This window comes from Perognathus longimembris, chromosome 24, assembly GCF_023159225.1.
Source record: "Perognathus longimembris pacificus isolate PPM17 chromosome 24, ASM2315922v1, whole genome shotgun sequence".
Classification (NCBI taxonomy): domain Eukaryota; kingdom Metazoa; phylum Chordata; class Mammalia; order Rodentia; family Heteromyidae; genus Perognathus; species Perognathus longimembris.
This window is the reverse complement of record NC_063184.1, coordinates 2,560,902-2,588,701: the sequence shown is the minus strand read 5'-3', so window position 1 is coordinate 2,588,701 and position 27,800 is coordinate 2,560,902.

The following is a 27,800-nucleotide window of genomic DNA, read 5'->3' as shown; positions in this document are numbered from 1 at the left end:
TATCCACAGTGAAGATTTTTCATGGGGTAACTGAATATTCAATAAATTTCTAAGTACTTTTGTGCAAAAATAATCAAGTTATCATAAACCAATCATTTTTTCCAGCCATGTAAAAGTCCTACTATATTTTGGGGGTCCATATTTAATTTGGATAGTGTCCTGAAAGCCTATAACATGTTTTTTTTTAAGTAAGAATATGATATGAATTAAAATCTAATCCTATTCCCTTCGTGTTGTAGTTTGCTTTTACGTTTATCAGGACAAGTCCTGGCCCATGGTTCACAAAGCTTTTCTGTGCAGGTTAGGAGCCAGAGAGTGGACTAGCGCAGTTGCTCTCAATTTGAACCGTGTTATACTCACTACTAATTTTTCACCAGTGTTAGAGGTTAATAGCACTGCTGTTTCCTCTATCACCTAAATTTAATAAAGGCACTGGGACATAAAACTCCATGCAAAGCAGTAAGAGGAAATAATACAAATGTTAACTTCTAACGTAAAGGTAATGGCAATTACTCCAGTTGAGTTTACAAATTAATGTCTTGAGTAGTCTCCCAAGTAGGAAAGAGAAAGAAAGAAAGAAAAAAGTCTCACCTTGGTGTAATATTCAAGGTCCAAATCAAATCATGCCACCAGTTCATATACTTGAAATCCTTTGCACAATAGCTCACCTTTAATATAGAAACATGTGGTATTAGGAATAAACCATTGGACTGAGGCAGTAAAGGTGCGGATATAAAGAAGTTAATAAGGGAAAGCTAATAAGAAAATGTGCATTACAGAAAAGGAAAGGTCACCTCTATTTGTGTGTGTGTGTGTGTGTGTGTGTGTGTGTGTGTGTGTGTGTGTGTTTAAAGGGAGTTAGGGTGAGATATGGTTGGTGGTCCTGCGGCTTGAACTCAGGATTTATGAGCTGTCCCTTCACTTTTTCACTCAAGGCTAGTACTCTACCACTTTGAGCCACGGCACTGCTTGTGGTTTTCTGCTGGTTAATGGGAGATAAGAGTCTCACAGACTTTCCTGCCTGAGCTGGCTTTGAATCAGGACCCTCAGATCTCAGCCTCCTGAATGCCTAGGGTTACAGGTGTGAGCCATTAGTTTCTGGCAATGATCTTCTTCTCATGTGGGAACATAAAGTCAAGTCATACAATAAGTACATAAACCCACAAATGAGATCATAAAGGGAAGCAGGCAAAATTAACTTCACCTGTTTTCAAAGTGTCCATGATTTTTGTTAGCATCCGTTCTTTGCAAAACCCCACTGTGGCTATTGTGTACATGCACATGTCTTGGTGAATTCAATTTGCTAAGCATGTTTTCCAGTGTTTTAGCAGGTGGAACAATTTCAGTTTTATTTTAAGTCCACTCATTCTTTCACAGCACTTAACCATGTCCATAGTTGCTTTGGAAACCAATGTCAGCAAGTTTAATATTAATTTCTGTTAATTCTCTCCAGTCCTCACTCAGTCAGTTCCAAGGAGAACTAAATTCCTGATTAGATTTATGGCAGTTTTGCTAGGCCCTTCCATATTTTCTAGGTAAACTTAAAGAAAAATACTTAGAACATTCGTCTGTCAAACACTGACTGAAATTTTCTTCTTTTCTTTTCAAATTTCAACTGTGTTTTTTTATATCATCTTATTCCTTTTTTATAAAAGCAAACATGCACCTCCAGACTGTCAATCACCTAATATTCTTTAACAGCTTAATAATTTCCTGAGTTCACAGCTCTCGGGACTCATTTCTCCTATTCTAGCAATCATAGGTCCTCAGGGACACTCCAAAATACTAGCCAACTGTCCAATCTCATTCATGCCACCCCTGTTACCTGATTCTCATCATCTATCAGAAATCAAATTGCTGATGAGACTCCTATCACATGGTTGTGATTGCCCAGATATAAGCTATGAATTTATCTCATCCTCTAATAATTGACAGGTTGGGGGGGAACTGCAGAGGGACCTTAGTCTTTGAAAGAAAATGGCAGCCTGTCATCCTTGCTACTTGGGAGGCAGAGATATGAAGGTCACGGCCCAAAAACAGCCCAGCAGTAAAGTCTATAAGACTCTTATTTCCAAAAACCAAGAAGCCAGAGGTGAAGCTGTGGCTCGAGTGATAGAGGGCTAGCCTTGAGTACTAAAGATCAGGAACAGCACCCAGGCCTGAGTTCAAGACCCCAGGACCAGTAAGAAAAAGAGAGAGAAAGAAAGGAAGGAAAGAAGGAAGGGAGGGAAGGAAGGAATGAAGAAAAGCATGTTAATTCACATGTTAATTAGTTGTGATACTTAGGATGAGCACCAAGCCCTGAGTTCAAGACCCAGGACTGACACAATAAAGAAAAGAAAAAGAAGGAAGGAAGGAAGGAAGGAAGGAAGGAAGGAAGGAAGGAAGGAAGGAAGGAAGGAAGGAAGGAAGGAAGGAAGGGAGGGAGGGAGGGAGGGAGGAAAAGAGGGAGGATAGGAGGGAGGGAGGAAGGGAGGGAGGGAGGGAGGGAGGAAGGAAGGAAGGAAATGCTAATTTGCCCAGAAAATATAATCATAATGAACTCAAACAGCACAGAACAGCTTTGTCTTTAAAGAGCCCCAAATCTTTATCACCCCATAAAACAAGGGGAGGTCAAATCTTGCGACAGACAGAGGGGAAGCTGCCCATTTGGCTGAGCTGTGTGTGAGAAGGCTTGAGTCCTGAGCAAGGTCACCTCCCCTCCCCCCAAGTGTCTCCTGGGAGACCTGCTGCTGCTGGGTCCTGAACCTGAAGCCATAAACCCAGCACCCAAAATGTCTATGAAAAGAGCAGCTGCCTGTCGGCGCATCAGCTCTCAGTCTCAGAAGCTTGGGTCTGAATCTTTCTATGTCAGTTTATCCTTTTATTCTAAGTTTCACGCGATGAAAGGTTGACATTCAAAACAGTCTCAGAGGACAAACGTCATGGCTGCTTCGAATGAGCTCTCAGCCATTACACAGTTAGCTGGGTATGGATGCGCGGAATCCCAGCAACTCAGGAAGCTTGGATGTGAGGATTGAAGTTCAAAGCAGTCCGGGGCAGAAAAGTTCAGTAGCATCTCCACTTAATCACCAAAAAACCAGAGGTGTAGCTCAAGTGGTAGAGCGATAGCCTTGAGTAAACATACTAAGGATCAGTGGCCAGGCCCTGAATTCAATTCCTACACCCGCACAGAAACGGAACACAGAATAATCCGTCACTACATATTCGGAAGGGAAGGAAAATGATGGCTTCCTGTTGCAAATAAACATAAAAACTCCTTTTTACGTTTTTTATTATTTGACAAGTTACAAGCCAGTCAAAATAAAAATTATGACAAATAGATGGTGTGTAGGCCTGCAGAACTCAGAGTAGAGCAGAAGAAGAGCTGATGAGGGCTAAGACAGAGCACTTTCCATGTTCCTCATTGTTCACAACCTGCAGACTGAGGAAGAATTCTTAGTAAAATTAAACAATACCCTGGATCTAATTATCTAGGATAGCTCAATTCAGAAAAAAAATGCCGTGAGGGGCACGAATTTATCTGTTCATTTCTTGAATGGACACATCTCTTTGGCACGCAGACTTTACAAAGATGACTATATTACACTGCTCCCTACAAAAAGAATTGTTCAAACGACAGAGAAAAAGATGTCTACATAACTCACCGTCTTCATGATACCCAAGGAAATTCCCAAAGGAAGATTTGTGCTCTACTGCCTCCACCCAACTAAAAAACTATTTTGAACAAGGATTATTTCCCATGTATGGGGGTGGTGGTGGTGGTGGTGTGTGTGTATGTGTGCACATGTCATTCCTGGGGCTTGAACTCAGTGCCTTGTGCTCTCAGTTGGTCTTTTCACTCAAACCTGGAACCTGGTGCTCTACCACTTGAATCATGACTCCACTTCTAACTTTTTGCTGGTTAGTTGAGATAAGATTGTCTCAGGTTTCTTTGCCCAGGCTGGCTTCAAACCACAATCTTGATGTCTCAGCCCATAGGAGTAGCTAGGATTCTATGCATAAGTCGCCAATCCCCAGAGAACCAGGGACATTGCCTTTTTTTAAAAAAAATTATTTATTATTATAAAGGTGATGTACAGAGGGATTAAAATGACATGAGTCAGGTATTGAGTGCATTTCCTTTCCTGCAGAGTCTTCTGTTCCCTCCCCCACTCCCAGTCCCTCTTTCCTGTCTCCTGGGGTTGTTTTCATGATTTCCCTTTCTGCTTGCACATTGTTAGCATACAGAAAAGCTACTGATTTTTGTGGGTGTAACTTTGTATCCAGCTCTAGGAGTTTAGGGGTGGAATTTTTTGAGTCCTTTAGGTTTGCAGATCATGTCATCTGCAAATAGGGGTAGAAGGACAAGAAAGCTGTGAGAACACACTGGGGCAGGAAGGCAGCCACCTCCTGCCAGGCCAGTCACCTTTGCTCAGAGGAAAGCTCTCCTTACTCATGCCCTTCTCCTGACCTCACTCAGAAAGCAGTGGAGATGCAGCCCAGCAGGCACTGGCCCTGCTGACCTGAAACATTGCAGATAGTGCCTGGGGCTCTCACTGCCTTCGGAACCAGAAAGGGGAGAAGACTCTACCCACTGGGAGCACTAGCAGAAAACTGTCTGGACAGCAGAGAGCAATTAAAGCATAGCATAAAAGAGAGGAACACATTAGGAAAATTTAAAGATAAACTAGAACAATCCGCTAAGTTTTTATAACATGGTACACGACAGCTATGTCATACATTAACATTCAGACTAGGAAAATCAGCTACAGGAGCCTAGAATTAATGACTTTTCTTGTGATACATTAAAAAAAATTAGTTGTATAAAAAGTTACTCACGGGACTGGGAATATGGCCTAGTGGTAGAGAGCTTGCCTTGCATACATGAAGCCCTGAGCTCAATTCCTCAGCACCACATATATAGGAAAAAGCTGGTGCTGTGGCTCAAGTGGTAGAGTGCTAGCCTTGAGCAAAAAGAAGCCAAGGACAGTGCTCAGGCCTTGAGTTCAAGCCCCAGTCATAGTTTACTAGCATAATAGGCTATGTCTTTTATGTATCATTTTTTCATATTTACACTTTGAATATTTTTTTAATATTTAAAGATTTCCCCTTTATTGTCAAAGTGAAGTACAGAGGGGTTATAGTTTCATATGTAAGGCAGTGGGTACATTTCTTATTCAACTTGTTACCTCCTCACTCATTTTTCCCCGCCTCTCCCTCCCCCTTTCCCTCCTCCAACCATGAGTTGTTCAATTGGTTTACACCAAATAGTTTTGTAAGTATTGCTTTTGGAATCATTTGTCTTTTTATCTTTTGTTTCTCGATTTTGATATTCCCTTTCACTTCCCTAGTTCTAATACAAGTATATATCGTATCCAGGGTACTAAGATGAGATACAATGATAGCAGAGGTACAACCACAGGAAGGGAATATGAGAGAAACAACAACAACAAAAAAAAGGTACAGTTTCATATGGCATGTTGAAAATAATTACAACAATGATGTAACACTTGTTTCCATAACATGGAGTTCATTTCACTTAACACCATCTTATGTGTTCATAAGGGCATAGCTACTGGGCTCTTGTGATCCTCTGGTGTGACTAGCCGAAACCTGTGCTAAATATTCCCTATAAGAGAGACCATAGAGTCCATGTTTCTTTGGGTCTGGCTCACTTCACTTAGTATAATTTTTTTCAAGTCCTTCCATTTCCTTATGAATGGGGCAATGTCATTCTTTCTGATAAAGGCATAAAATTCCATTGGGTATATGTACCACATTTTCCTACTGAGGGGCATCTGGGTTTGTTCCATATTTTAGCAATAACAGATTGTGCTGCAATGAACATTGTTGTGCTGGTGGCTTTAGTGTGGTCTTGCTTGTAATCTTTTGGGTAGATGCCAAGTGGGGCTGCTGGGTCAGAGGGGAGCAACAATAGTGTCTTGTCATTCTGGCTTTTTGTTTGTTTGTTTTCTATCTCACCAGTCAGTGCAGCTAAGTATTGGCAGAACCACAACCAAGAGGGCAATTCTAGGTATGGAGAACACACAGCTACAAAAGATTCTTATACCTCTAGGATCATTTAAGGAAGAAAAATAGACAAAATAAAAACAAAAGGAAATATTTTTTCTTTTTAATGATTTCTCCTAATCCCCATAGTTACTTACTCTATGAGGCAGATAAACCATCAATTATTTGACAGATGAGAAATGCAAAACTTCTATACCTTACATATAATTTGGTCACAGCCTCAAGATCTTATAAATTAGAATTCTAGAGCTAGTACTTATGTCATCTAAGCCAAAATCCAGAAAAGTTGTTCTGCTGTAGCAGATCACAACCTTCGCCTCCCCTCCCCCCCACCCCCCGCCCAGTTGGTTGTAGGCTTGAATTCAGGACCTGGGCACTCTCTGATCTTTTCTGCTCAAGGTTCATGCGCTACTACTTTGAGCCACAGTACCACTTCTGGTTTTCTAGTGGTTAACTGGTAACAAGAGTCTCATGGACCTTTCTGCCTGAGTTGGCTTTAAATGGTAATCCTCAGATCTCAGCCTCCTGAAAAGCTAGGGCTACAGGTGTGAGCCCCCAACACCCAACCACAAACCCTTTCATAACTTTCCTCAGGTCCATGAGCCCCTATACTGTGTGCTTCTCTCTCTCTCTCTCTCTCTGTCTCTCTCTCTCTCTCTGTGTCTATCTCTCTCTTTTCTCTTTTCATCTCTCCCTCTCTCTTTCTCCCTCTGTGGAGTTTCTGTAACTTAAAACAAATGTATTAAAATATTCATTAAAGTAAGATTGCTAACAGACAGAAATTCTGCATCTGTCTTCATTTCACATGAAAATCCAATAGAATAAGACACCCTGGGCTCTGCTTGTTACCAGTAGTTGGTTACTGTTGTTTTATGCCCTTGATGGCCATATTTGATTTTTTTTAAGAGACAGAAAATAAACAAAAACTCCATGTGCTGTTTCCTCTGTTTGCAAGAACTCTGACCTTTGACTCTTATAAATCTATTCAAAGCTCGGGTCTGGAGATTGGGTGTTTGAGGAATGTTCAAAATAGAGCTTGAGATTTATAAAGCTGCAAACTTTCCTTGGCTTGTCCCAGTCTGCTTTATTTGATAAAAGTTAACTGGTAAACAAATGGTTGTACATCCTCTACAAAATGTCCATTAGGTTATCTTGCTTTCCACCCATCTAGAGTGTGTTTGCACAAAGAATTAATGAGAGGGTTACTGGAGGTCTTCAATCTCCTCTTTGCTTCTGCGCAGACAAATTGTTTGCAATTCCAGGACTCATGAATGCAAATAAAAGTAAATGGCATTCTAATGTATAGCATGTTTTTAGACAGTCTTAGCTTTGCTCTCTTAAAATAGGAAAAGATGTTTCATTTCAAAACTCTTTTGAAGGAGTTGATGGGAGAGCAAATGAAATTTCTATTAGCATTTTTAAAAGCCACAGTGCTCCAACAAGCAAAGAGCTGAATTTAGAAACTTGAACAAGGCGATTTCCTGAATTATTATTTCAGCCTTGCTATGAAAGAGGGAGCCTGCAATTGTCACTATATGGGGTGTTTTTCATAAGGAATGTGTCTTTAGCACAGTATTCACATTTGTTGTAATTGATTTAAGACATTTCTATGTCAAGAAAGACATCAAATTCAAGATTCCAGAAACCTAATACTTCTCTCTCATGTATATATATCTATGTATATATGTGTGTATATGCATGTACATAATTGTATATAATAATACATATATAACTATTATAGTTATATATACAAAACTGTAATACATAACATGCATATATAACTGTAGATAACATAACATGTATAATATATAATTATATATGTACATGTATAATATGTGTAACTATATATACACATATATAGTCATATATACAACTGTATTTGTGTATATCTATCTATCTATCTATCTATCTATCTATCTATCTATCTATCTATCTGTCTGTCTGTCTACCTGTACTCATACCTGTCTTGGATGTTTGAATTCAAGCTAGCTCTCCACCATGTGAGCCACAACTCCACTTCTGCTTTTTTTCTGGTTAAGTGGAGATAAAAGTCTTACAGATGATCTTTCCCAGACTGGCTTTGGACCAGGATCCTTGGATCTCAGCCTCCTGAATAGCTAGGATTATAGGAGTAAATCACTGGCACTTGCCTTCAAAATATTTTTTTTTAATTTATCATTGGTCCAGAATTTTGATCGCGTTGCCTGGCAGCTAATGTTAGGTGAACTTTTTGCTGAGATAAAGAGTTCTCAGGGGGCTGGGGATATGGCCTAGTGGCGAGAGAGCTTGCCTCGTATACATGAGGCCCTGGGTTAGATTCCCCAGCACCACATATACAGGAAAACGGCCAGAAGTGGCGCTGTGGTGGCTCAAGTGGCAGAGTGCTAGCCTTGAGCAAAAAGGAAGCCAGGGACAGTGCTCAGGCCCTGAGTCCAAGGCCCAGGACTGGCCAAAAAACAAACAAAACAAAGAGTTCTCAGAAGACACAGAGTATCTCTCCTCACTGTTTGTAGAAATCAATTGTGTGTGTGTGTGTGTGTGTGTGTGTGTGTGTGTGTGTGTGTGTGTGTGCTAGTACTAGGGCTTAAACTCAGAACCTCAAGCTTTCATCTGGAGTTTTCAGCTAAGGCTGCTGTTCTACTACGTGAGCCACAGCTCTGCTTCCAGCTTTTTGGTGATTCATTGGAGATAAGAGTCTCATAAACTTTCCTGCCTGGGATGGTTTTGAATTGTGATCATTAGATCTATGCTTCCCAAGTAACTCGGACTACAGATGTGAGCCACCATTGTCTGGCTTCTCTACCATCTTTAAGAAGTTATCCTAGAGCCTCACCTGATGAGCAGATGCTATATCCAACCCTGGGTGGGGAAATATCTCTGCTGACCCTCCATCCTCGGAGCAGTGGTTCTATGTGACCATCTTATAGCATCCGATGGCTTTTTATGTTCATTTGTAACTGGAAACAAAAGCATCTTCGATATGTAGACTGAGACTGATGCTGCCACTCCATCCTTAAGGGCTATGTTCTAGTGAATTTGGGGGTTGTGCCACAGTGAATAGAAAATATATGTAATCATCTGTACTACATAGGTAATTTACATGAATGTCTTACAAACCATAAAGAGATGTATTGCTTGTCTCATGCATGGTGATGTCCTAAAAATTTAGGGGAATTTGAAGATGAGCTACATGTTTTTCTTTTATTTAAAAAGAAAAAACAGCTGTTCCAAATTTCTGACCTTCTCTGTAATGAAAAATGTCTGCTTAGCAGTATTTAAACACACATGCACACACACACCCTTAATATGTCCCAATGTAAAAGGGGCATTTTTTAATAAGAAGTGAGAAAATTATTGTTTTGGAAAATAATTCCTACTATCAAGGACAGAATTTTTAAAACAGATGTTTGGCTGTGTGTCCATTGTTATGCAACTTTGTTACTGAATATAATTTAAGTGTGTCAGTTGTAAAGTTCTCATCTGCACATGTTGGAAACTGTTATCGTGTTTTGTAGAAATGATTGTGATTGCTAACTTGTCAGTAATTTCAAAGTTTTGCATACATGCTTCTCCTGAAGGTGATATATAATCTTTTTTTTCTTATATTCCTGGGGGTTTGATAATGCTTGAGACAGATTCTCTGTTCTGTGAAAGTTTGGTAGAAAGTTCCTTTGAAAGTTTGGTGCCTCCAGTTTCCTGGCTTTGTGCCCTTGTGCAGTAGGGCCTTGGTCAACAATTAAGTGATTCTAATGATTTTGGACTAATTAATTTAAAATTTAGATCAATTAATTTTGAAACTAGATTTTTTAATTTCTACTTATTATTATTTTGCTATAAAAATCAGCCAGGTGGCTCAAGTTTTGGTACCAAGTTTCCTTGTGGATCCTGCCACTGATTTTTGTTTAATTTATTTTCATTTTCATTGTAATTTTACTGATACATGTTTTATTTACTTCTTCTTTTCCTGGTAAGTTCTATCCATGAAATTTTTTTCTAAAGAAATGGGTTTTTGTAACTGAAAGACCTGTTTCTTTTCTTTGCAAGTAATTCCTGGCCTATTTTTATTTCCTTCTACGTGCTTCTCTCAAGTTTATGCGGCTTTTCTCTTTCTAATTTTTGTTCCTAATTCTTTGATGATTACTTTTCAGTGTGACATCTACAATAGTGTACGAACATAAGCCACTGAACTATTTATTAAAACTTGTCATCTGCCTTCTACAAGCTTTGATATAAAGTGTTACATGGCTGTGGACTAACTTTCACAATATGTGTAATCAAGCTGCCTGCACTCTGGATCTCAGCTCCAACACTCATTACATTCTGAGTTCTCTCAGCAAGTCCTGCAATTGTTCCATGTTGCAACTAAAACTAATCTCTAGGTAGAACCCAGAATCAGTGGTCTCTATATTTAAGGTCACTAAATATGCAGGTCTGTATATCTTAGGAAGTTGAACGGTCTTTATAGGATATTCCGAGTGCCAAGAAACATTTGTTATTATGAGCTAGAGGTCTGCCTCTAGTTATCAGTAGGATTTCTAGGGAATTCTTATTACACTGTGGGAGGAAAAATAGAAAAATGTATCTTTGCAAACGGATTAGAAGGAACGTAGTCATTGCTCATTTAACGTTTTAAAGGACGTGCCCTGATACTGCGTGTAAAGCAGCACTGTTCTCTCGATGTCACACGGACAGTCTTAGAGTGCTTAGAGTGAATTTGTCATCCTGGCTTTCCTGCCTCCAAATAAGAAAGTTGACCCTGGATTGTTCGGTTTCAAGTCTGGGTGATGAGAATGACAATGCCATTGCAGAGCATTTCCGGCTTTATTCACTGGCCACAGTTGTTTGAGCCAGGTTCTCACTGTATAGATGAACTCATACTAACTTGTTTCCTCAGGGCTGAAGGGCCTTGCGCTTGTCAGGCAAGTGCTCTTCCACCGAGCTCAATCCCTAGCCCTCAGCTTAACATCTATCAATTGTTAGTTTCACATCTATTTGGCATTACACTACTATCCTATCTAGCCAATAAATCTTTATCTGTAGAGACACAGAAAATTTTTTCTGTTGTCACTATTTTTCTCTGTTCGTTGCCAAAACAGAACATAAAGTCTTAAAGAGATAGATAAAAATAAATTCTGTGCTTTCACTGAGCTGGATTTAATCAGTTGCATGGACAAAGACAATTTCATACATTTGTTTCACTTTCTGCCATTTTGTTTGATGTGTATGTTTTTCTTTTCTCCTTGCCTGGTTTAGAATGGATTCATCAAGTTATCTTCATTTTCTAATATTTGACATCCTTTGAGGGGAGATTCTTTCTTCTAAGTTTGGAACATATGATTTTAATTATCCATTAGATTGTCCACACAGGTCATAAATTTAGGAGAAAAGCAAACATTTCAGGGATGGTTTGTTGTTTTTTTTTTTTGCTTAAATGAATTTAGTTTTCAACTTCATCAAGTTGGGACATTGCCCATTTAATGGCTAAAATAGACAATTTATTAAAACCAGTTCCTAGAAATTATCTAATTTTTAAACAAGATTAAAATCTTTTTTTCCATTTCTTTTAGTTTCAAGGTGTTTTGGACAAACATACCTGAAATACTACATTTTTATTTTGCAGATGGTGATCTAAACAGTTCATCAGACAATTTTCTGTAGTCCCTAATTAATTCCCTTTATGTAATGTGCAAGTGTCTCTTATGTTTGAGTTCTCATTCCTAATGACATTGTGGTGGAAGATTTTGGAATTGCCATTATTTTTTGCTCTGCAGCACTTACACGTGAGATTTATGAAACACTAGGATGAATGAAACAGGAAGAGTATGATCCCTGACTTACAAAGGTTCACATTCTTAGCCCATACTGGTTCAGTGTCTATGTGTGTGTGTACATGTCTGTGTGTGTGTGTATGGGGGGGGGGGGATTCTGTGGCTCTGTATCTGTCTGTGTCTGTGTGTGTCAGTGTGTCCATCCTAGGACTTAAACTCAGGATACTGCCCCTGAGCTTTTATGCTCAAGGCTGGTGCACTACCACTTAAGCCACAGTTTTACTTTCAGCCTGCTGGCAGTTAATTGTCGATAAAAGTCTCATGGATTTTCCTTTTCTGGGGCTGGCTTCAAACCACAATCCTCAAATCTCAGTCTCATGAGTAGGGATGATTACAAGTGTCCAACTTACTTATCCAGCTTTGGTGTAGACAGCAACCTTGTGTTAAGCTATTGGAATTGTGGAGGTTATACAGCAGCACACATTGTTTCATTAATATAATTTTCTATTTATTATTTAAATTTATTCTCACCATCGTGTCTTTTTAAAACATTTATATTATTTTAAGTAGTTGTACAAAGGAGTTGCCACTTACTGAAGCAGTTTATGAATACAGTCAAAATTCTCACTCACCCCTCCCAACCAGCCCTTTCCCTGACTTATCTTAATATGAGGTTATGTATTTAAGTTTTTGCCACTTAGCACAGTTTATCTGTACAATGCATTGTCATCTGTGTCACTACTTCAACATTTTGTCTTCTTAACTGATTGTTTTAAATATTTAAGATGGCTATTATATAGTTAGTAGCTGCCACGTTTTCACTATCTTGCTTATTTGTATTTGGCTTTCTTATGTTTGTTGTTGAATGTTTCCTTCTTTTTATTCCTTCTCAGATTTTATGTAACTACTTTATATGTATTTATTTTCTCTTTCTCTCTTACAATGCCAATTACATTTTAAAAATATATTTCATTGTAGAGCTAAATTTTCGAATATACATTTTTCACTATTCTAAAGCCATGATCTAGTAATTCTGTGCCATGCCATAAGTAATGAAGATATTCATGGTCCTTGACTTATAACAGGGTTACATCTGACAGATCCACTAGACATAAGTTAAACATGCATTTAATGTGCCTACCTGCAGAACATGGTAATTTTAGCACTGCCTGCCCTGAGTGTCCAGAACACCGGCATTTCCCTACAATGGAAGAAAGAGAGCTAGAACACGATTCTCTTGTAGTAAAGAGTATCCCATGCCGTCTATTGAGACAGATGTTAGAGATGCTGGCCCCTGTACAGAACTGGTCGGCGGCCTTCGGTTGCCTGGAGGACCGGAGAGTGCCCGCTGTTGTCAGCCCTCCACCGAGCACCATCCCACCACTCGGGACCCTGGGAAAAGATCAAAGTTCAGAGTCTGATTTCTATTCAGGGCATTTCACTTTTGTAATCATCCTAAAGTCAAAAATTGGAAGCTGGGGTATTGCAAGACCATAATATACTTCATGATCATTCTTGTCCCTTGTAACATACACCTCTGTACATTCATATCATGTGTAGATGCACTGCACCAACTCTGTACATTGTTGGGATGATAGATTTTAAAGCAATTAAAAATGAGAAAAGTCACCAGTTGCTGGTGACTCATGCCTGTAATCCTAGCTACTCATGTGCCTAAGATTTGAGGATCGTGGTTCAAAGCTAAGCTGAGCAGGAAAGTCTGTGAGACTCTTATCCCCAATAAACTACTGAAAAAAAAAAAAAGCCACAAGAGGAGCTGTGGCTCACATGGTAGAGCACTAGCTTTGAACAAGAAAAGCTCAGAGACAGCACTCAGGCCCTGAGGTCAAGTCCAGGACTAGCGCACGCGTGTGCACGCACACACACACACATACGCACAAAAGCAAGCTCCAAGTGATGAGAAAAACCTGAGATCCCTGGTTTTCTAGAGGCGGAGGCAGAAGGATCACGTAGTCAAGGCCAGCCCCAACCAAGTTAACAAGACTCTCTCTCCAGAACAAAAAGTGTATGTGGCTCAAGTGGTAGTGTGCTTGCCTAGTTTGCATGAGGCTGGTAGTTCAATGTTCAGTACCACCAATAGATAGATGTTAGATAGATAGATAGATAGATAGATAGATAGATAGATAGATAGATAGGAACAGAATAGACTAGAATAAGAGAGAATGTATTCATAAACTAATTTGTTGAATGGTTATTTAAATAAAAGGAATAGAATAGAATAAAATAGAGAAAAAATATTTTCATGTTAGTTTGGCTTATTATTTCTCTAGCAAAGGTCCTTTCTTGGTGCAGTCTGAGATTCTTGATAACATTGTTTTCCTTTTCCTTGAAAAACTTCTTTTAATATTGACATGGTATACTAGCAGTAGTATTGTTTAACTATTTTTCTGAGAAAATTTTTCTTTGTCCTCTGCTTCTAATGAGTGATTTTGCTGGTGGTAGAGGTGGTGGTCTTTCTTCCCAAACTTTAAGCTCCCTTCTCTACTTACTACTTTTATCATCTTGGCTGAGAAGATAACTATCATATTTATCCTTCTCCAGCTATACATAAGGTATATTTTTCCCACTCTGGCTTCTTTCAAGATTTTCTCTTCCTCTCTGACTTTCCAGTCTTTGAACATGATATCCTTAGATGTAGTTTCATAGTTATTACTTTAAAAATGTTACTTGTTTGTTCATTTTTTTGCCCCAGAGCCCCACCCTCTTGTTTGGCTTTCTTGTTCACAACTGGTGCAGGTACTGGAGCTTGAACTCAGGACTTTGAGCTCTCACTTGGCTTTTTCACTCAAGGTTGGTACTTTACCACTTCAGCCACAGCTCTGCTTCCAGATTTTTGCTGGTTAACTAGAGACAAAAATCTCACAGATTTGTCTGCCCAGGCTGGCTTTGAACTATTATCCTCAGAACTCAGTCCCTTGAATAGCTATGTGTCCTATATCAAGAAAACTAACAATGACAAATGTTGGAGGGGATGTGGCCAAAAGGGAACCCACTCTGGAAAGCTGTATGGAGATTCCTCAGAAGGCTAAGCATAGAGCTCCGCTATGACCCAGCAGCCCCACTTTTAGGCATCTACCCAAAAGACCACAAACAAGAACACACTAAAGCCACCAGCAAAACAATGTTCATCACAGCACAATTTGTCATAGCTAGAATATGGGGCCAACCAAGATGCCCCTCAGTAGACGAATGGATCAGGAAAATGTGGTACATATACACAATGGAATTTTATGCCTCTATCAGAAAGAATGACATTGCCCCATTCGTAAGGAAATGGAAGGACTTGGAAAAAATTATGCTAAGTGAAGTGAGCCAAACCCAAAGAAACATGGACCCTATGGTCTCCCTCATAGGGAATCATTAGCACAGATTTAGGCTAGTCACAGCAGAGGATCACAAGAGCCCAATAGCTATACCCTTATGAACACAAAAGATGATGATAAGTGAAATGAACTCCATGTTATGGAAACGAGTGTTATATCATTGTTGTAATTACTTTCAACATGTGATGTGAAACCGTAGCTTCTATATTTGATGATCCTCTTGTATCCCCTTTCTGTGGCTGTACCTGCACTATCTCTGTATCTTATCTGAGTACATTGGAAACCGTGTATACAGGTATTAGAACTAGGAAACTGAAAGGGAATACCAAAATCGAGAGACACAGGGTAAAAAAGACAAATGATTACAAAAGCAATACTTGCAAAACTTTTTAGTGTAAATCTACTGAACAACTCATGCGGGGAAAGGGAATGGGGGAGCGGAGGGAATGAGGGAGCGGGGGGAATGAGGGAGGAGGTAACAAACAGTACAAGAAAAGTATCCAATGCCTAACATATGAAACTGTAACCTCTCTGTATATCAGTTTGACAATAAAAAATAAAAAAAAAAATTAAGAAAAGATTACAGGCATGAGCCACCAGCATCTGGCTTAAACTGTTTTTCTTGATTTTTGTATATCAGATGCATTACACTGATGCCTGTTGTACCTGTAGGTGACACAGAACTCAGATGGGCATAATGCCCTTGTTCTTATTCTCCCTGTTGACAGCGGGGAAGTGTTTTCCTTTCAATGGAGCCTGCATCTTACAGTGCTCTCACTAACAATCCATGTTATACTGGAGTCTTGTTCCTGCTTTCTAAGGCGCAAGGGAAAGGCAATATTCTGCATGTCTAGGAGTGAATTTTTCTCTTGAGCTGTAAATTTCTTTTTCGTTTTTTAAATTGTCTTTAAGTTGTTGTCTGAAGGAAGTGCCACATTAAAAAGCAATTTATGAATACAATACATTTTCAACAAATGGTGCTGGCAAAACTGGATAAACACCCCCCCCCCCATAGATATCATTTTCCACCAACATCAATTCAAAATGGATTAAAGACCTCAAATAAGATCAGAAACCATGATAATGCTATGAGGAGGGGTAGAGGAAATACTAAGGCTCCCGGGACAGGTAAAAAGTTTCTAAGTAAAAATCCAGAAACACAATAAACAAAAGAAAGACTAGATAAATAGAATTACATCAAACTCAACTGTTTCTCCATAGCCCACAGAATGAAAGAAGATTTTTACCAGCTTTATATCAGACAAGGGCCTAATATTCAGAAAATGCTTAGAGCTCCAAAAAGTAAATCCTCAAAAATTAAACCCTCAAAGAAACACTGACCTCAATAATAAATGCACCAGTGACTCAATGAGAGACTTCTCAGAAGAAGTAAAAATGTCCAACAGACACCTGAAGAAACGCTCAACAACGCTGGCTGTGAAGGAACTGCACATCAAAACAACACTGAGATTTCTACCTCGCCCTGCTTAGGAGAGGCTGTGATTTTCTTCTCCAGTGGCATGATTTTCCCCGAGGGGAGTTCTGATCTAAAGAGAGCTGGACGGGGCATGCTTTCCCCGCGCTGGCATAGGGTTTGGGGATACAGTCTATTCTCCTCCGTACACAGCCACAGAAGGTTTTGCTCGGCTCTTCGCTGTGAGAATCTGGTAGATCTCCTGAGGTTAAAGCTCAGGAAAGCAGGGGATCCCCTTGAAACTCCAGGTTCTCACTCCTCTGCAAGCCTTCCTCCACCTCCCACAGGCTGTCAGGGTCACCACTCTGTCCCTCCTGCCTGATGACAGTGCGGGAAGCTCTGGCTCCAGGAAACAGATTCCAGCTGTGACTCTGGATTTGCTTCTTCCTTCAAATTCCCTTGCCATCTTTAGCATTCACCCCGCCATCTTTGTATCTCTGATGGAGCTAAGAAAAATCTTTGGTTCTCATTTGCTTTGTTTTTGCCTGCTGTGATGACAGCAATGAAAACTTACAAATGTTCTCCATGTCAGACTGTAGGAAACCATTTAAAAGATGTGTTGGCTGGACTCAATGGGTTAACTGAGAGTCCTCCAGCGTTACATCTGTGCTCTCTTTTTTTTTTTAAGTTTTTATTATAAAACTGATGTACAGAGAGGTTACAGTTTCATATGTTAGGCATTGGATACATTTCTTGTACTGTTTGTTACCTTGTCCCTCATACCCCCCTCCCTGTGCTCTTTGTTTGATGTGAGCTAAGCTCTGTGCCACAAGCAGAGAGAAGATTCAGGGATGGGCATCATGTGCGGAAAGCACCCTGCCCCTCAAACAAGAAATGTCTCCTTTTTATCATCTTGAAGCATACAATCAGAAGTTCAGGAGATCATCTTGTTCCTGTTCTGTTCCAGTAATCCTGGGACAACGCCTTCAGAGTTCCTCCAGGGACAAAGACTGAGCTAATCGTCCAGCAGCCAGACCTGCAACCGGGCGCTGTTTGAGCTCCGCAGTCCTTTCTCATCCCGGTTCTTCCTGGCTAACAAGCCAGTGCCTATACCCATGAAGAGGACTGGAGGGGAGCTCTGGGCTGTCTTCCCCCTGCTGCTGGGGGGTCGGGGGTGTCCACTTCCATTCTCGGCCTTCACCACGGCTCCTGATTTGGTATCTGCAGGTGGGTAACTGAGTCTAACTCAGCACTCTGGACTGTGGCCCTGGCGTTTAAAAACCAGGTTTTCGTCTGGAGGCATGACTCGAGTGGTGGAAAACCTCTCTGGTAAGCATAAAGCCTTGAGTTTGAACCCAGAACCACCACCACCAAAAAGAGAAAAGGAATTATTTGAAGAGGTGAAATTGGAAGGAGTGTTTTACATTTTAACCCAATGAATAACTCTTCTCATTCCATGAACTCATGGCTGGCAGCCATGCCCGGTGTGCAAGTCTTACATGTTTTAATGTGCCCGGGGGGGGGGAGGGCACGGCGGATCCTTCCACCTCAGTTACCCACAGAAGTCAGGACAAGAGAGTTTCTCAAAAGTCGAGTCTAGCGAGCAGAGGAGCTCATGAGCACAGCCTGTGGCTCTGAAAGCCAACGTAGTGGGGGCAGAGGGCGGGGGGTGGGGGGGAACCCAGGCCAGGTGCCCATGGCTCACACCTGTAACCCTAGCTACTCAGAAGGCCTAGACCTGAGGATCACAGTTCAAAGCCATCCCCGGCAGAAAAGCCCCTGTGAAACTCAGCACCCATTAACCACTCAAAAACCATAAGTGGCTCAAAGTGGCAGAGTGCCAGCCTTGAGTAAAAGAGCTCGGGGACAGCGCCCAGGCCCTGAGTTCGAGCCCCACAACCACCAACAAACAGTGCCAGAGCTGGGCACTGGTGGCTCACACCTGTCCTCACTACTCAGGAGGCCGAGATCAGAGAATCTCAGTTCAAAGCCAGCCTGGGCAGGAAAGGCACAGAGACTCTTGTCTCCAACTAACCAGAAGAACATGCTGGAAGTGGCGCTGTGGCTCAAGTGGTAGAGCACTAGCCTTACGCAGCAAAGCTCGGGAAGAGAGCCCAGGCCTGTGGCCCAGGACCTGCTCTGAAAGAACATAAAGTTCCCGCAGCTGAGGGTGTCTCCCCCACACCACCATGATTCAGGAGTGAAGTGGATCTTGGCCAATGTCATCCCTTCCATCATTCTCCTCATCTCTCCTGACCCCTCCCCTCAAGTTACTGGGTTCCGCTTCACACACATACATCAAGTATTATGACTGCATCCACCCACTCTCCTTCACCCTCCTCTCCTTAACCTCACCCACCCAGGAATCCCAGCTTCCCGGTATTCGTTACTCTGTCAGTTAATCAAAGTTCAGAGGAGTTATGCCATCGGAATCCTCCCCTGCATATAGCACACTGGAGTCAATACGTGTGTGTCTACACGCATATGTTTACATATGGATTTATAGTTTATCATTAACTTTCCACTTATGACATTGAACCTGTGTCTTTTGTCTATCTGAGCCTGATTCACTTCACTTAGCATCATTTTTTCTAGGTCCATCCAAGTGATGTAATTAATATCATTCTTTCTGATATTTAGGTAAAATTCTAATGTGTGCGTGCACGTATAATATTTGGTTGGTTCATTTGTGCTTTGAAGGGTGTATATGCTGTTTGGGGGTGTTGGTGTTTTTGTTTGTTTGGGTGCCAGCATTGGGGCTTGAACTCAAGGTCTGGGCACTGTCCCTGAGTTTTTTTGCTCAAGGCTAGCCCTCTACAACTTGAGCCACAGCTCCACTTACAGCTTTATGTAGTTAACTGGAAATAAGAATCTCTTGGAGGGGCTGGGAATATGGCCTAGTGGCAAGAGTGCTTGCCTCGTATACATGAGGCCCTGGGTTCGATTCCCCAGCACCACATATACAGAAAATGGCCAGAAGTGGCACTGTGGCTCAAGTGGCAGAGTGCTAGCCTTGAGCAAAAAGAAGCCAGGGACAGTGCTCAGGCCCTGAGTTCAGGGCCTTGGACTGGCCAAAAAAAAAAAAAAGAATCTCTTGGAATTTTCCTGCTCAAGCTGGCTTCTAATCCTGATCCTCAGATCTCAGCCTCCTGAGTAGCTGAGATTACAGGAGTGACCACTAGTACCTGACTAACTCACATATTTCTAACAATGGGTTGGTGACGTTAATTTCCAATGGCACTCCAGAGAAGAATTTTATTTTAGAAGATTTTTCTTCTTAGTCAAAGATGTCTCCATTTGGTGGGAAAATATTGTGTCTGTTTATCAGATCTGGCCTCTGCTGACATCTCTCCACAACCTCCTTGGCCTCCTTCTTCTTTATGGGCTTCATTTTATCAGAGCTTAGTACTTGATTTTAGACCATGCTGGTAGAAAAAGTTAGATGTAGTACTGCAGGAGGTTACAAATTAGGTACTATCAGGTAAAAATTGGCTGAGTCAGATTTCACTTGAAAGCAAGTGTGAATACAATGAAAAAGGAACATAAGTTACAGTGATCACGATTCTCAGAAATGAGATCAAGTGACAAGTGAGTGCCTGTGAGCTCTAATGCCTACAAAGCCAAGGTAACGATGAAGTCATTGCTAGTGAGATGCACACCTTTGGCTCCTTATCGCACCACACGTTTTGCCTCGTGTTGTGTTTTGGCAGCACGAGGTTTCAACTCAGGGCCTTGAGATTGCAAGGCCCAGCTCCAGTCCTCTGCTGCTTCAGTTATTTGGGGAGGATAAGGTCTCTTATTGCTGCCTGGCCGGGCCTCGACCACAGCCTTCCAGCTCACACACAAGCACCAGGCTGAGCATGCTGGTTGAAATGAAATCTCGCTAACTGTTTGCATGAGCCGGCCTTGTGCCTTTGACCTTCCTAATCTCCACTTCCTGAGTAGCTGGGGTTACAAGCGTGTACCACCATACCCAGACCTTGATGACAAAACTTGTATGAAAAACCTTAGATTCCATATAATGACTTCAAAGAAAAAAAAATGGATGCCCAGAACCTTTCCCAGGTTATGAATACAGTGATCCTCCGTTTACAGAGGCCCTGAGGAGAGAATCTACAATGGCATTATCCACTCTAAAAGTATCCATACATAGCATCAGAGCAAGCACTGGACACCACCCTTCAGTGCCAGAGCTTTGAAAGTTGAAAACAGAAAAGAGGTTTCCATGCATCTCTTTATTAAAAAATAAGCTCAATAGAAAATGAATGTGGAGACTTTAGAACTGGCTAAGTGTGTGGCTTTGCTTCTTTCCATCCTTGCTCTGCTGTGTCACAGACCTACTCACCTAACTTTCTCTGACTTGTCACAGGCAAGGTTGTCTATAAATAGGACTTGCACACGCCTCCCACAGATGTCCTAGTGAAAGTGGGTGTGTGGCCGGGTGCAGGCAGGAGCCGCTGGTGCCCACCAAAACGTACTTGTTTTTAAATAAATGAAATTTAAAACTTATAAGTAAAATACAACTATGTTCTACTTATTGCTTAAGAAATGGGTGTCTTGCCAAAGCTGATGGCTCCTGTCTCTAATCCCAGTGACTCCGAAGACTGAGATGTGAGGAGTAAGATTCAAAAGCAGCCTGGGAGGGCAAGTCCATGAGACTCCTCACCGCCAACCAACCAGCAAAACGCCAGCAGCGGAGCTGTGGCTCAAGTGGTAGAACAACCAGACTGGAGCAAACCGCTAAGAAACAGCACGTGGCCCATGAGCAAGTCCCAGAGAGGCACTAATAAAAGGAAGAGCAATGGGTGCGGAAGCTTCCTTGGGAGCTGCATCCACATAGAAATGCTCGTGCGTGCGCTGCTTGGTGCACTGTGTGGGGGAGCCCAGCCCAGGTGACTCGGCCCAGCGCCTTGGTGACACTTAGCAGCACAGACACGCAAGCTGCCAAGCCCTGAAAACAGACACCACAGTGACGGCAGAAGAAATGGGGCGGAGAGGACTGTGCTGATGGCCCTGAGGTCACTCAGTGTCAAGTAGAGAAACTGCCCTTGAAAGAGCAGGCTCCAAACTGTAGCTTGAAGAAGAGAAGGAGGCGTGGGAGGGGAGGCCCACAGGGAGCGGTCATTTAGCGCCAACACTGAAGTGGGCGAGAGAGCATGGAGGTCAGGGGCAGCCTGGCCTGGACTTGCCTGGCATTCACCTTGGAAGGTGCTCAAGACCCTCATCCTACATGTAGAGAACGCCAGCCTCTCCACAGTCACTCGGGGATCTCTCCTGAGCCAGCAGTTGCCCTTTCTATAGCTTTAGAAAGCAGGCCTCTCTCCTCTCCAGTCCAGTCAGGGGCACCTGTTCTGTCTTCGAATACTAGAAGATCCTCTTCCTGCACATGAAGAGGGCAGGTTCAACCATACAGTCATATTAACTGATATGACGTGAGGGTATTTATGAAGAGCAAGTCATCATTATCCAAAAAAGAGCAGTAATGAATATCTCAACTAGTTCTGGAGCTCTTTTAGAATTCAAGGAAAATAAATTCAATTTGTACATGAAAACATGAAAATTGAAAACAGATAATAATTTCTACCTAAAAGTGAACTAAGAGATAAGAAAAAGATGGTTAAAAATAGTTGCGTATATTTGTTGACAACATTATTAATTCAACTATATATAATTTGGAATTCTATAAGCATTCACTTGGAGAATCAAATAGCTAACTGGGAAAGAAAATGTTGAAGACATTTCATACTAATTTACTACATAAACATTTCAAACCAGCACTAGTGGTTCATGCCTATAATCCAAGCTGTTCTGGGGGCTGAGATATGAAGATTTTGGTTCAAAGCCAGCCCAAGAAGGAAAGTCTGAGAGCCTCTTATCTCCAATTAGCCTTCAAAAAGCTGGAAGTAGAGCTACAGCTCAAGTAATAGAATGCTAGCCTAGAGCCCAGGGACAAGCACAAGTCCTGACTTGAAGCCCAGAACCGAAGCCTAAAAAGAAATAAAAATTGAACTTCACCTGGTACAAAACAATTAATTGGAAAAAAAGAAAAAACTCTCCTTCAGTTTTCACTATTGCCAAAACCCAGTTAAGGTTTCAATGCTGTGTTCTCGGTCAAGCTTGAAATGACAGAATGCTATTATCACAAAGGAGTATTATCTCAAAACATTATCTAAAAATGTATGCTTTAAACTACCTACAACTATTTCTTATCCATGGAAACCAAAGAGCACGCACTCTTTGAAGCAAATCACTCTTAGTGTTGCAATTTGTATTTTGTAATTTGTATTTATTTGCAATCCCTGTTGTGTTTCTTTGACTTGGAGTTGACATATGGGAAATGTGATACATAGCTTACCTCTGTGAAGTTAATGGAAACTTGCAATTTAGTAGTTCCTATACAGTGCTTCATACATTGAAAGTATTTAATGAAGTTAAATAAATTTGTTTAGCCATCAGTATACTCAAGCTCGGGAAGGAGAAAGTCAAAACGACCTTACGGAGAGAGGTACACACACACAGGGAATGAGGTATGCAGGGACCACGGCATTTGTTTCCTTGGACTTTGATATAATAATCATGGACTTTGATATAAAAATCATACGTCTGTCATGCCTGCCACACTGTGCTGTTTCGGAGGCCATCTTGGAAATGACTTGTAGTTTAACTAATTACGTAAGTCAAACCAGACTCTCCAAAAAAGAGCTTGTATAACTCTCAGTTATGCGTAGGCTCTAAATACTCTACTGTGTGTGTGCAGAACATACAATTTGTTTTCTTTCGGGCTGCTATCATTCACAAACTCATGCAATGTTTACAATTGTGGCTAGACACAAAGTGTGTAATAATACCTGTGGTAATTGTCTCCTTTGAGAAATAAGCTACGGAGGTCGCATTGGGTTGTGCATACCTGTGTCTACTGGATGACATGCATAGCAATTGAACATGTCACGAGTTTAAACGGAGCCTAAGGAATTGACTTGAAAACAGATGTCAGCTACACAGCCGGCAGTTAAAAGGGTGTCACCCATCCCTCAAGGTCCCAGGACAATGGTGCCTCTTCCATGAACATAGTTCATTATCTGGAAGTTATATCTCCTCTTCCAGACTCTCAGGAGTTTCTTTTCCCCTCTCTCTTCATTGTTGTCAGAACGAATCACTAAGGGCATGTTTGGAGAATAACAGCTAGACGGTAACCCTCCTGGAGGAAGAAGGCACAACTCACAAAACATTTGTAAACTTCGTCCACACACGTGTCCTAGCTCCTAGCGTCGGTTCTTGCTGAGTGCATGCGTACATTACCCTCCAGCCAACACTGAAGCTACAGAATTCATGACTTGATACCTGTCCATGGAAAGTTCCAGAGATCCCCCAATCCAGGGAAATCTTCTAACTAGGACTGAAAACAACAGGTGCCCAATTTTCTGAGTGGTCTGGAGAGAATTTGCTCTCCTGGACCCCAGGAATCTCATTCCCTCTTCATGGAGTGTGTGTGTGTGTGTGTGTGTGTGTGCACAGACGTGTGTGTCCATGCGTGTGCGTATATATGTGCTCATCACCAGAGCACATTTCATCAGCCAAGAAAGAAATTCCATCACACTATGGGAGCTGGTGAACAGCCATGGCCATGGAGAAGGCTTGGGAGGTAGGGGTGGACGAGGAAATGGCCCCAATGGTGGGAGGGAAGCTGCCTCTCGGGAGCGTGCATCCTCAGTGAGTGGACAGGCCTCAGGCAGAGCCTGCAGAGCAACCCTAACACCGGGCACAGCCCCCCAGTTCTTACCGCCACCCGCATATTCTTTTCTTTTTTTTACTAAGAAGGCTTTTTATTTATTTTCCTGATGCAATTAAACAATTAGCTCTGTTATAGAGATAGTACATTTCCATTACAATAGGGAACAAAACAAAATACCCTACAATGAAAGGTCTGGATACCCCTGAGAAAAGTGCTTAGCTCTATCCATTTGCTCATGGCCACATGAATATTCCTGATCACTGTAATGTGGTTTAACATCACTGAGACTAAAGCTGCCTCAAGTTATTTTATGTTATTAATTGTTAATCATTTTATGTTCTCAATTATGTTATTAATTGAACTTATTTTATGTTATTAATTAAACCTTACTGTGAGCTAGAATTCCTATAAACTTCTAGAGTCAGTGACCAAGAGGTAAGTATTTCTGAAACCTTTCAGAATCTATTCAAACCTAAACAGTACATTGAGAATTTTTAAAATATATTATCTATCTGAAGCTGGGAGCTAGGAGCTCACAGCTGTAATCCTAGCTACTCAAGAGGCTGAGATCTGAGGCTCATGGTTCAAAGCCAACAGGGCAGGAAAGTCCATGAAACTCTGTGATCTCCAATGAACCACCAAAAATCGCTGAACGTGGAGCTATGGCTGAAGTGGTAGAGCACAAGCCTTGTGCGAAAAAGCCAAGTACGATTGTGAGGTGTCAGGTTCAAGCCCCAGTACCAGCACATACACAAAAAGCGTGTAGAATATGAATGTGAAACAGAGAACAATGGTAGTAATAGTAAAAAAAACAATGATAATAATGAAAACAATAATAGCCAACATTCATTGACTTTGCATGGGTGAAGGCCCAGTACATGTCAGACGCTATTGAGGACAGTGAGGACTCGGCAGAGAAGAAAATGCACTTGACTTCAGCCAACTTCCATTCTAGTTTAGACACCGAATTCACCAGTGCAGAGTAACAGGGACCTCCACGCGAAGCAGGACAAGCAGTGACGGAGAATGTCGAAGGTTCTCCGTGGTTCTTTGCGTTACTCTTTCTTGTTTGTTTGTCTGTTGTGCTGGACCTAGGGCAAGAACTGAGGTCCCAGATGTTTTCTCCGAGGTTCTTTTTTTGTTTTGTTTCTTGTTTGTATTTTTGCTTAAGACTAGCACTCTCCACTTGAGCCGCAGCTCTGCTTCCTGCTTTTCGGCAGTGATTGGAGGTAAGAGTCTGACAGACTTTTCAAACCGCGATCCTCAGATCTCAGCCTCCTGAGGAGCCTGGAAGACAGGCTGCCACCCAGCCCCTTGCAGCTTTCCAATCCGTGTGTCGTTCTAAAAACAGTCCTATAAAACAATTATGATTATTACTCCCAGGGTGACAGATACTCGTAATGAAGTCTGGAGCCTGGTCCTGGTGACTCTGTAGTACTGTATTACATCACATAAAATAATGCAAGCCTGCAATGACTTCATAAACCAACACATCCACATACGTTTTGTACATTTAAAATCTTTTTTCCTAATATATTTATCCAGGCACTGGTGGTCTACACTTGTATTCCTAGCTACTCAGAAGGCTGAGATCTAAGGATTGAAGTTCAAAACCAGCCCAGGGGAAAATGTCCATGATCTCCAACTAACCACCCATAAAGCTGAAAGTGCAGCTGTGGCTTACATGGTAAAGTGCTAGCTCGGAGTGCAAAAGCTCAGGAACAGCATCCAGGCCCTGAGCTCAAGCCCCAGGACACACACACACACACACACACACACACACACACACTCCAAAAACTTACAGTACATATAAGACTTAGTACAGTACTACGGTACTAGTTCACTGATGACCACAATTATGAATACATGTGCCGACATGAACAAAGAGTGCAAGAATACAGCGAGGAGAGAGAGGTTTGACACTAAGCAAGGTACCTGATGGTGGCTTTCAAAGACCCCATCTCACACATGGGTCCTGAAAAATCGAACCACTCATCCTTTTCCAACAACTGTCTTGGGACAAGGCGCCCGCAACAAGAGCTGCGTGGTAGTGTTTGCACACAAGACAGCTGGTGATGCGCCGACTTGTCTCTGCGCGTGTGCAGAGAGAACAGATGAGATGTCACCCAAGAAGAAACCACGAAGATAACAGAAACGAACCCCCATGGGCTCAGCCCGCTGTCATCTCACAACAGTCACCAGTCCTGTCCGTAGGACGCCTCCTCTGTGGGTGACCTACGGCACTCCCCAGCAAGCTCGTGTAAACCATTGTTCCTCGGCATCGATAGCTGCTTGCTTGCAGACACAGAAGAGAGCGCTTCCTTACACATGGCTGCCATGGGGTCTGTGCTCCTCCCGACAGACAGGTGCAGACGCAGAAAGGCGTGTTAATCCCATTATCCGCTGCGCAATGGGTACACGTCTGTGACACACTCACACACGGCGTGACACACTCACATGCTGTGAACATCCTGTTTATCTGCTGATTGGCTGTGCAGGGCGGGCATGCTGCCCACAGCTGGGCAGGCGGCCAAGCCGAGCATGCCTTTCCGGTGACAGCCATGCCCTTCACCAGAGCTGGGGGTGCTTGGTGCACATGCCATCGGCGGGCCGCTCGTGACCTTCGGAGGTCAGATCTTCAGTGTGTCTGCTTCCGGGCTGCTCTGGGCAAGGTCGGGATGGCAAGCCTTCCACTTGTGCGATATCAGATGTTACGGTAATTCCTTTCCACCGATGTGTAAGAGCAAAGGAATGTCTTCCAGCCCCATCCAGGCCCTGTGGAATCTGTTGAAAATGCATGACAGCTGTGGGCTTTGGCCAGGCTGTCTGTGAATGTATGAGATTTGGAAACAATTCAAAGCTAGAAATAACTGCACAACTCATAACCCTGTTGCACTGTTTCCTCTCCTCTCTTCTTCTCCTTGCCTCCCTTCTCCTCTCCCTCCATTGATGCACTTGCTTATGCCACAACTGGGTAGCTATCACATTCTTCATGTGCTCTTTGTTTTCTTGTTTCTTGGTTAGTTGGTAGGGTTTTTTGTTTTGTCTTGATTTTTTTTTTCTTTTGGCACCGGGGTTTGAACTCAGGGCCTCTTGCTCTCACTTGGCTTTTTTCACTCAAAGTGGTGCTTTACAAAGTGATGCTACTTCCAGCATCTTTTTCTGTTTAATTGGAGATAAAGAGTCTCTTGGATTTGTCTGCCTTTACTGGCTTTGAATTTAGGTCCTCAGATCTCAACCTCCTGAGTAGGCAGGATTAGAGGCGTGAGTCACTATACCTGACTTCAAGTGCTCTTATTGACAGGAGAGCTCGGGATAACATCCCCTGTCCAAAAAGATCCAAAGGGGATGTTTAAAAAAAGTAACAAGATGGGGTGGAGGCAATGGAATGCTCTGCAGGCACAGGAAATGAGCCTTTGCTCAGTGTGTGCTTGGAGCTGAGCCACCAAAATAAGTCTGCGCAGTCTGCATTTAGAAGCATCATTGAGAAACGACATGACTGAGCACAGCCCTTGTGTTCTTGAACGTGT